At 53.0% G+C, this 11,661-nt stretch overlaps 1 pseudogene; it reads left to right on the top strand.

Moving 5' to 3' along the window:
• The first annotated feature begins 5,167 nt into the window (after positions 1-5,167).
• LOC107972848 (double homeobox protein 4-like protein 4) lies at positions 5,168-11,177 on the top strand (annotated as a pseudogene).
• Positions 11,178-11,661: the final 484 nt, after the last annotated feature.

The following is an 11,661-nucleotide window of genomic DNA, read 5'->3' on the forward strand; positions in this document are numbered from 1 at the left end:
ATATATCACAAAGCCCCCTGTAGGCTAAGCCCAGATAATTGTTACATCACCTGGGTGAGCAGTGGAGAGATCTGTCACAATGCCCCTGTAGGCAGAGCTTAGACAAAGGTTACATCAACTGGGTGATCAGTGCAGAGATATGTCAAAACACTCCTGTAGGCTGAACCTAGACAGGAGTTACATCACCTGGGTGATCAGTGCAGAGATATGTGAGAATTCCCGTGTAGGCAGAGTATAGACTAGCGTTACATCACCTAGGTTATCAGTGCAGGTATTAGTCATAAAACCTCCTGTAGGCAGACGGTAGACAAGAGTTCTCTCCCCAGGGTGAACAGTGCAGAGATTTGTAACAAAACCGCTGTAGGCAGAGCCTAGACAAGAGTTTCAACACTTCGTTGATCAATACAGAGATGTGTCACAATGGCCATGTAGGCAGATCTAAGACAAGAGCCCATCACCTCGGTGATCAGTGCAGAGAGATGTACCAATGTCCCCTGTAGGCAGTGCCTAGACAAGAGTTGCATCACCTCAGAGATCAGTGCATAGATATGTCACAAAGCCTTCTGTAGGCAAAGCCCATACAAGTCTTATGTCACCTAGGTGATCAGTGCAGTGATATGTTGCAAAAATCCCTGTAGACAGAGCCTAGACAAGAGTTACATCACCTGGGTGATCAGTGCAGAAATTTGACACAATGCCCCCGAAGACAGAGCTTAGACAACACTTCCATCACCTGGGTGATAAGTGCAGAGATATGTCACAATTACCCCTCTAGGCAGAGTATAGAGAAGAGTCCCATCACCTGGGTGATCAGTGCAGAGATATTTCACAATGCGCCTTGTAGGCAGAGAGTGGACAAGAGTTACATAAACTAGGTGATCTGTGCAGAACTATGTCAAAACGCCCCTGTAGGCAGAGCCTAGATAAATGTTACATCACCTGGGTGATCAGTGCAGAGATACTTCACAATACCCGCAGTAGGCGGAGCCTAGAAAACAGTTACATAACCTAGGTGATCAGTACAGAAATATGTCACAAAGCCCCTGTAGGCAGAGCCTAAACAAGAGTTACATCTCCTTGGTGATCGGTGCACAAATATGACACAAAGCCCCTGTAGGCTGAGTCTAGACAAAAGTTACATCTCCTGGGTGATCAGTGCAAATATATATCACAAATCCCCCTGTAGACAAATCTCAGAAAATTGTTACATCACCTGCGGGATCAGTGGAGATATCTGGCACAATTCCCCTTTAGGCGCAGATTAGTCAAGTGTTACATCACATGAGTGATCAGTGCAGAGATATGTCACTATGCCCCCATAGGCAGATCCAAGACAAGAGTCCATCACATGGGTGATCAGTGCAGAAATATGCCTCAATGCCACCAGCAGGCAGATATAGAAAAGAATTTCATCACCTGCGTGATCACTGCAGAGATATCTCACAATGCCACTGTAGGCAAAGCCTAGACAAGAGACCCATCACCTGGGTGATCAGTGCAGAGTAATCTCACAATGCCCCCTTTTGGCAGAGCCTAGACAAAGGTTACATCACCTGGGTGATCAGTGCAGAGATGTGTCACAAGCCCCCTGTAGCCAGAGACTAGACAAGTGTTACATCCGCTGTTTGATCAGTGCAGTGACATGTCACAATGTCCCTGTAGCCATATCGTTGACAATAGTGACATCACCTGGGTGATCAGTGCAGAGATATATCACAATGTCTCCAGAAGGCAGAGCCAAGACAAGAGTTACATCAGGTGGGTGATCAGGGCAGAGATATGTCACAATGCCCCCTGTAAGCAGATCCCAGACAAGAGTTGCATCACCTCGGTGATCAGTACAGAGATATGTCTCAATCGCCCTGTCGGCGAAGCCTATAAAAGAGTTACATCATCTCTTTGATCAGTGCAGTGATATATTAAATTGCCCCTGTAGGCAGAGCCTAGACAACAGTTACAACACCTGGGTGATCAGCGCAGAGATATCTCACAATACCCCCTGTAACCAGAGCGTAGACAAGAGTTACATCACCTGCGTGATCCGTGCATAGACATGTCATAAATCCCACTGTAGGCAAAGCCTAGACAGGTTGTGCATCACCACAGCGATCAGTGCAGAGATACTTCCCAATGTCCCTCTAGACAGTGCTTAGACAAGAGTCTCATCTCCTTGGTGATCAGTGCAGAGATAAGTCACAATGCCCCCATAGTCAGAGCCTAGACAAGAGTTATATAACCCGGGTGATCCGTGCAGAGTGATGTCACAATGCCCTCTGTAGGCAGAGCATAGAGAAGAGATGCATCACCTTGGTGATCAGTGCAGAGATATGTCACAATGTCCCCTGTAAGCAAAGCCTAGGCAAGAGTTACATCACCTTTGTCATCAGTTCAGGAATATGTGAAAACGCCCCTGTAGGCAGAGCCTAGACAACAGTTACATCTCCTAGTTGAACAGTGCAGAGATATTTCACAATACCCCCTGTAGGCAGATCCTAGACAAGAGTTGAGTCACCTGGGTGATCAGTGCAGAGATATTTCACAATGCCCCCTTTCAGCAGAGGGTAGACAAGAGTTACATCACCTAGGTGATCAGTGCAGAGATTTGTCAAAGTTCCCTGTAGGCAGTGCTTATAAAAGTGTTACATCACCTAAGTGATCAGTGCAGAGATATGTCACAAAGCTCCTGTAGGCAGAACTTAGATGAGTTACATCACCTGGGTGATCAGTGCAAATGTATGTCACAAAGCCCCCTGTAGGCAAAGCCTAGAGAATAGTTACATCACTTGGGTGATCAGTGAGGCGATCTCTCACAATTCCCCTGTAGGCAGAGCTTATACAACAGCTAAATCACCTGGGTGATCACTGCAGAGATATGTCCCAATGCCCCCATAGGCAGATCAAAGACAAGTGTCCGTCACCCGGGTGATCTGTGCAGAAATATGTCACAATGCCCCCTTAGGCAGAGCCTAGACAAAAGCCCCATCACCTGGATGATCAGTGCAGTTATGTCACAAAGTCCCTTTAGGGAGATCCTAGGCAAGAGTTGCATCACTTGGATGATCAGTGCAGAGATACGTCACAATGCCACTGTAGGCAGAGCCTAGACAAGAGTTACATGACCTAGGTGATCAGTGCAGAGATACATCGCAATGTCCCTGCAGGCAGAACCTTGACAAGTGGTACATCACCTGGGTGATCATTGCAGGGATATATCACAAAGCACCCTGTAGGCAGATCCTAGAAAAGAGTTACATCACCTGGGTGATCAGTGCAGAGGTATGTCACAATGCCACTGTAGGCAGAGCCTAGACAAGAGTTAAATGACCTAGGTGATCAGCGCAGAGATACATCGCAATGCCCCTGTAGGCAGAGTGTTGACAAATGGTGCATCACCTGGATGATCATAGCCGGGATATGTCACAAAGCTCCCTGTAGGCAGATCCTAGAGAAGAGTTATATCACCTGGGTGATCAGTGCAGAGATATGTCACAAGCCCCCTGTAGGCAGAGCCTAGACAAGAGTTATGTCACCTGGGTGATCAGTGCAGTGATATGTCACAATGCCGTGTACCCAGAGCCTAGACTAAAGTTACAGCACCTGGGAGATCAGTGCAGAGATATGTCACAATGTCCCCAGTAGGCAGAGACCAGTCAAGAGTTGGATCACCTCGGGGTCAGTGCAGAGATATGTCTCAATCCCCCTGTGGGCACAGCCTAGACAAGAGTTACATCACCTCGGTTGACAGTGCAGAGATAAGTCAAAATGCCCCTGTAGGCAGAGCCTACAGAAGTGTTATATAACTTAGGTGATCAGTGCAGAGATATGTCACAATACCCCCTGTAAATATAGCCTAGACAAGAGTTACATCACCTGGGTGATCAGTGCAGAGATCTGTCACAATGCCCCTTAGGCAGAGCTTAGACCAGAGGTACATCACCTGTATGATCACTGCAGAGATATGTCACAATGCCCCTATAGGTAAATGCAAGACAAGAGTCCGCCACCTGGGTGATCAGTGCAGAAATATGTGACTATGCCCCCAGGAGGCAGAACCTAGAGAAGAGTCCCATCACCTGCGTGATCGGTGCAGTGATATGTCACAAAGCCCCCATACACACAGCCTGGACAAGGGTCCTATCACCTGTATGATCAGTGCAGATATATGTCACAATGCCCCCATAGGCAGATCCAACAAAAAAGTTACATCACCTGGCTGATCAGTGTAGAGATATGTCACAACGTCCCATAGGCAGAGCCTAGACAAAATTCCCATCACCTGGGTGAACAGTACAGAGATATGTCACAAGGCCCCTGTAGGCAGAGCCTAGACAATAGTTACATCACTTTGTTGATCAGTTCAGAGACGTGACATGCTGACTGTTTGCCCCCAGAGCTCTGTGGGCACCCGGAAACATGCAGGGAAGGGTGGAAGACCGGCATGGTGCCTCCGCTCTCCTTGCCAGTTTCCAAACAGGCCACACTGCAGACTCCCCATGTTGCCCCACATGGGAATCCATCCTCAGGCCATCACGCCGGGGAGTCATCTTCTTTCTGGGTTCTCGCTCTGGTCTTCTACGTGGAAATGAACGAGAGCCACAGGCCTGCTCGTGTGAGATGGTCCCGGCAACGGTGACACCCACAGGCATTGCCTCCTTCACGGAGAGAGGGCCTGGAACACTCAAGATTCCCACGGAGGTTCACTTACACACTCACCTCCACCCTACCAGGGCTGTTTCTCCCTGCTGAAGACACGTGGGAGCCCAGAGAGTGGCTTCCAGTTCAAGCGGGATTCCTGGAGAGGTCTGGAGAGCCAGCCCCATAAAAGCGCCCTCCTCACCCCTTCCCTCTCGCCCCCTTCCTCTTCGTCTCTCTGGTCCCACCACCGCCATCACCACGCCCTCCTCCCGCAGCCCACCACCACTTGGCCGCAGGCCTCGATGACCTGGGAAATTTCCGGGGTGGGGCGGGCTGTCCCACGGCTCACTGCCATTCATGAAGGCGTGGAGCCTGCCTGCCTGCTGGCCTTTATAAGAGCCGCTGGTTGGCCGTCCAGGCAGGCCTCCTGGCTGCACCTGCCGCAGTGCACAGGCCGACTGAGGTGCACAGGAGCCCGCCGGCCTCTCTCTGCCCATGTCCGTCCGTGAAATTCCGGCCAGGGCTCCCGGCAATGGCCCTCCCGACACCTTCGGATGGCACCCGCCCACCGGAAGCCCGGGGACGGTGACGGGGAAGGAGACTCGTTTGGACCCCAAGCCAAAGCGAGGCCCTGCGAGCCTGCTTTGGGTGGAACACGTACCTGGGCATCGCCACCAGAAAACAGCTGGCCCAGGCCATTGGCATTCCGGAGCCTAGGGTCCAGATTTGTTTTCAGAATGAGATGTCACTCCAGCTGAGGCAGCACTGGCAGGAATCTCGGCCCTGGCCCAGGAGACGCGGCCCGCAAGAAGCCAGGTGAAAGCGGACCGCTCTCACTGGATCACAGACTGCCTTGCTCCTCCGAGACTTTGAGAAGGATCGCTTTCCAGGCATCGCCGCCACGGAAAAGCTGGCCAGAGAGACGGCCCTCACGGAGTCCAGGATTTAGATGTGGTTTCAGAATTGAAGGGCCAGACACCCGGGACAGGCTGACAGGGCGCCCACGCAGGCAGGCAGCCTCAGCAACGCGGCCCCCGGCTGGTGTCACCCTGCTCACTCATGGGTCGCCTTTGCCCACACCGGCGCGTGGGGAACGGGGCTTCCCGCACCCCACTGGCCCTGCCGGCCTGGGGCTCTCCCACAGGGGGCTTTCGTGAGCCAAGGAGCGAGGGCCGTCCGCATGCTCCAGCCCGGCCAGGCCGTGCCAGCAGAGGGGATGTCCCAACCTGCCCCGGCATGCCAGGATTTTGCCTACGCTGCCCCGGCTCCTCCGGAAGGGGCGCTCTCCCAACCTCAGGCCCCTCGGTGGCCTCCGCACCCGGGCAAAAGCCGGGAGGACCGGAACCCGCAGCACGACTGCCTGCCGCGCCCTTGCAAAGTGGGACAGTATGGGCCCTCTCAAGCGGGGCCACAGGGCTAAGGTGTGCTTGCGCCACCCTCGTCCCAGGGGAGTCCGTGGTGGGGCTGGGGCCAGGGTCCCCAGGTGGCCGGGGCGGCGTGGGAACCCCAAGCCGGGGAAGCTCCACCTCACCAGCCCGCGCCCCCGGAGGCCTCCGTGCAGCAGGTGCAGATGCAAGGCTTCCCGGCACCCTACCAGGCGCTCCAGGAGCCGGGGCGCTCATCTGCACTCACCTCCAGCCTGCTGCTGGATGAGCTCCTGGCAAGCCTGGAGTTTCTGCAGCAGTCGCAATCTTTCCTAGAAACGGAGGCCCCTGGGTAGCTGGAGGCCTTGGAAGAGGCCGCCTCGCTGGAAGCACCCCTCAGCAAGGAAGAATACCGGGCTCTGCTGGAGGAGTTTTAGTACGCGGGGTTGGGACAGGGTCGGGTCAGGGTAATGCGGTGGCGTCTCTTTCGGGGAGAACACCTGGCTGGCTATGGAGTGGCTTGTCTTCCCCCCGCCCCCTCCACTGGGCTGACATGCTGGGGATTCCTGCCTTCTAGTTCTAGGCCTAGAGAGAGACTCCACACAGCAGAGAACTGCCATTCTTTCCTGGGCATCCCGGGGATCCCAGAGCCGGCCCAGGTACCAGCAGGTAGGCTGCCTACTGCGCACCCGCGGTTTTCCGGCCAGCAGCCCAGGCTGTGGGAGCAGCCCGGGCAGAGCTCTCATGCCTTTCCACCACCCCACCTGCGCCTGACAAACCCCTCCCCATGCCCACCCCCCATCCCCAGAAAATGAGTCCTCCCCTGGGCTGGGTAGAGACCCCTGTCCCGTGAACATCGGGCCCGTGCTCCGTCCAGGCCTGACACCCCTCTGGCAGCTTCCCTCCTCTGTGCCTCCGCGCCAACGTCGCCGACCCTCTCGTGCCACTGCAGCCTCCCAACTGCCACCATGGAGCTCCTGGCGGCATAACGCAGAACTCTAGCTCTCTTTGCCGGCCTCCTGGCTAGATCTGTGCTCATTGTGCACCCCCGTTGAGGTGCAAGGGAGCCCGCTGGACTCTCTGTGCCCTTGTCCATCCGTCAAATACTGGCTGAGGTTCTCCCAACACCTTCTGAAGCTCTTTAGTCAAAGCCTGGAGAATAGTTGCATCTCCTGGATGATCAGTTCAGAAATATGCCAGAATGCCCCCTCTCTGCGGAGCCTGGAGTAGATTTGCCTTATTTGGGTGATCAGGGAAGGGATGTATCACAATGTCCGCTGTACAAAAAGCCTGGAAATGATTTACATCACCTCGGTGATCAGTGCATAAGTATGTCAGAAATCCCCAGTAGGCTGAACCTAGACAAGAGTTACATCACTTAAGTGATCAGTGTAGAGATATGTGACAATTCCCGTGTACACAGAGCCTAGACAAGTGTTACGTCACCTAATGATCATTGCAGGGATAAGTCGTAAAGCCTCCTGTAGGCAGAGTGTAGACAAGTGTTACATCCATGGGGCGATCAGTGCAGAGATATGTCACAGACCCTGTAAGCAGAACCTTGACAAGGGTTACAAAACCTGTTTGATAAGTGGAAATGTATATCACAAAGTCCCCTGTAGGCAAAGCCCAGATAATTTTTACATCACCTGGGAGAGCAGTGGAGAGATCTGTCACAATTTGCCTGTAGGCAGAGCTTAGACAAGGGTTACATCACCTGGGTGATCAGTGCAGAGATATGTCAAAACTTTTCTGTAGGCTGAACCTAGACAGGAGTTACATTGCCCACGTGATCATTGCAGAGATATGTGAGAATTCCCGTGTGGACAGAGCCTAGACAAGTGTTACATCACCTAGGTTATCAGTGCAGGTATAAGTCATAAAGCCTCCTGTAGGAAGAGCGTAGACAAGAGTTTCCTCCCCAGGGTGATCATTGCAGGGATGTGTCACAAAGCCCTTGTAGACAGAGCCTAGACACGAGTTTCATCACTTGGTTGATCAGTACAGAGATGTGTCACAATGTCCATGTAGGCAGATCTAAGACAAGAGTCCATCACCTGGGTAATCAGTGCAGAGATATGTACCAATGTCCCCTGTAGGCAGTGCCTAGACAGCAGTTGCATCACCTCAGAGATCAGTGCATAGATATGTCACGAAGCCTTCTGTAGGCAAAGCCCATACAAGGGTTACATCACGTAGGTGATCAGTGCAGTGATATGTCACAAAAATCCCTGTAGACAGAGCCTAGACAAGAGTTACATCACCTGTGTGATCAGTGCAGATATTTGACACAATGCCTCCATAGCCAGAGCCTAGACAAGACTTCCATCACCTGGGTGATCAGTGCAGAGACATGTCACAAATCCCCCTCTAGGCAGCGCATAGAGAATAGTCCCATCACCTGGATGATCAGTGCAGAGATATTTCACAATGCCCCCTGTAGGCAGAGAGTGGACAAGAGTTACCTAACCTAGGTGATCTGTGCAGAGCTATGTCAAAACGCCCCTGTAGGCAGAGCCTAGATAAATGTTACATCACCTGGGTGATCAGTGCTGAGATACGTCACAATACCCCCTGTAGGTGGAGCCTAGACAAGAGTTACATCACCTGGGTGATCAGTGCAGAGATATGTCACAAAGCCCCTGTAGGCAGAGCCTAAACAAGAGTTACATCACCTGGGTGATCAGTGCAGAAATATGTCACAAAGCCCCTGTAGGCCGAGCCTAGACAAGAGTTACACCTCCTGGGTGATCAGTGCAAAAATATGTCACAAAGCCCCATGTAGACAAATCACAGAAAACTGTTACATCACCTAGGTGATCAGTGGAGGTATCTGTCACATTCCACCTTTAGGCGCAGCTTACGCAAACGTTACATGACTTGAGTGATCAGTGGAGAGATATGTCACTATGCCCCCAGAGGCAGACCCAAGACAAGAGTCCATCACCTCGGTGATCAGTGTAGAAATATGCCACAATGCTGCCATTAGGCAGATATAGACAAGAGTTACATCACCTGCGTGATCACTGCAGAGATATGTCACAATGCCCCTGTAGGCAGAGCCTAGACAAGAGTCCCATCACCTGGGTGATCAGTGAAGATTTGTGTCACAATGCCCCATTTTGGCAGAGCCTAGACAAGGGTGACATCACCTGGGTGATCAGTGCAGAGATGTGTCACAAGCCCCTGTAGCCAGAGCCAAGACAAGAGTTACATCAGCTGTGTGATCAGTGCATTGAAATGTCACAATGTCCCTGTAGACTTATCCTTGACAAAAGTGACATCACCTGGGTGATCAGTGTGGAGATATGTCACAATGTCTCCGGAAGGCAGAGCCTAGACATGAGTTACTTCACCTGGGTGATCAGGGCAGAGATATGTCACAATGCCCCCTGTAAGCAGATCCCAGACAAGAGTTGCATCACCTCGGTGATCAGTGCAGAGATATGTCTCAATGCCCCCTGTCGGCGAAGCCTATACAAGAGTTACATCATCTCTTTGATCAGTGCAGTGATATGTTAAAATGCCCCTGTAGGCAGAGCCTAGACAAGTGTTCCATCACCTGGGTGTTCAGTGCAGATATATCTCATAATACCTCCTGTAAGCAGAGCCTAGACAAGAGTTACATCACCTGGATGATCAGTGCAGAGATATGTCATAAATCCCACTGTAGGCAATGCCTAGACAAGTTTAACATCACCTCATCGATCAGTGCAGATATGTCCCAATGTCCCTCTAGGCAGAGCTTAGAGAAGAGTCACATCTCCTGATTGATCAGTGCAGAGATATGTCACAATGCCCCCATAGGCAAATCCAAGACAATAGTCCGTCACCTGGGTGATCAGTGCAGAAATATGTGACAATGGCCACAGTAGGCAGAGCCTAGAGTAGAGTCCCATCACCTGGGTGATCAGTGCAGAGATATATCACAATGCCCCTGCAGGCAGAGCGTAAGCAAGAGTTACATCACCTAGATGAGCAGTGCAGAGATATGTCACAAGGCCCCCTATAGGCAGAGCCTGGACTAGAGTTACGTCTACTTGGTGATCAATGCAGTGATATGTCACTACGCCCCGTAGGCAGAGCCTAGTCAAGCGTTACATCACCTGGGTGATCAGTGCAGAGATATGTCACAAATCCCCCATACACGTAGCCTTGACAAGAGTACCATCACTTGGGTGATCAGTGCAGAAATCTGTCACAATGCCCCCACAGGCAGATCCAACACAAGTGTTACATCACCTGGGTGATCAGTGTAGAGATATGTCACAATGCCCCCATAGGCAGAGCCTATACAAATTTCCCATCACCTGGGTGATCAGTGGAGAGATATGTCACAAAACCCCTGTAGGCCGAGCCTGGACACGAGTTACATCATTTTGTTTATCAGTTCAGAGATGTGTCATGCTGACTGTTTGCTCCTGGAGCTCTGCAGTCACCCAGAAACATGCAGGGAAGGGTGGAAGACCGGCATGGTGCCTTCGCTCTCCTTGCCAGTTTCCGAACCGGCCACTCTGCAGACTCCCCATGTTGCCGCACGCGGGAATCCATCGTCAGGCCATCACGCCAGGAAGGCATCTTCTCTCTGGGGTCTCGCTCCGGTCTCCTACGTGGAAATGAATGAGAACCACACGCCTGCATGTGTCAGACTGTCCCGGCAATGGCGACAAACACAGGCACTGCCTCCTTCATGGAGAAAGGGCATGGAACCCTCCAGACTCCCACTGAGGTTCAGTTCCAAACTCCCCTCCAAACTCCCAGGCCAGTTTCTCCCTGCTAAAGACGCGTGGGAACCCAGAGAGCGGCTTCCAGTTCCCGCGGGTTTCCTGGAGAGGTCTGGAGAGCCAGCCCCCGAAACGTGCCCCCTTCACCCCTTCCACCTCGCCCCCTTCCTCTTCGTTTCTCAGGCGCCACCACCACCATCACTACAACCTACCCCCCCACACCCACACTCCACGGCCGCAGGCTTCGACGCCCTGGGACCCTTCCGTGGTTGGGCGGGTTGTCCCAGGGCTCACCGCCATTCATGAATGGGTGGAGACTGCCTGCCTGTGGGCCTTTATAAGAGCCGCTGGCTGGCTGTCCGGACAGGGCTCCTGGCTGCACCTGCCACAGTGCACAGGCCGGCTGAGGTGCAAGGGAGCCCACCGGCCTCTCTCTGCCCGTGTCCATCCGTGAAATTCCGGCTGGGGCTCCCCGCGATGGCCCTCCTGACAGCTTCGGACAGCACCCTCCCCACGGAAGTCCAGGGACGGGAATGGCGAAGCAGACTCGTTTGGACCCTGAGCCAAAGAGAGGCCCTGTGAGCCTGCTTTGAGTGCAACCGATACCCGGGCATCTCCACCAGAGAACGGCTGGCCCAGGCCATTGCGATTCCAGAGCCCAGGGTCCAGATTTGGATTCAGAATGAGATGTCACGCCAGCTGAGGCAGCACTGGTGGGAATCTTGGCCCTGGTAGGGGAGACGTGGCCCGCAGGAAAGCAGGCGAAAGCGGACCACCGTCACCGGATCCCAGACTGCCCTGCTCCTCTGAGCCTTTGAGAAGGATCGCTTTCCAGGCATTGCAGCCAGGGAAGAGCTGGCCAGAGAGACGGGCCTCCTGGAGTCCAGGATTCAGATCTGGTTTCAGAATCGAACGGCCAGGCACCCGGGAGAGGCTGG

Source organism: Pan troglodytes, chromosome 16, assembly GCF_028858775.2.
Source record: "Pan troglodytes isolate AG18354 chromosome 16, NHGRI_mPanTro3-v2.0_pri, whole genome shotgun sequence".
Taxonomy (NCBI): Eukaryota; Metazoa; Chordata; class Mammalia; order Primates; family Hominidae; genus Pan; species Pan troglodytes.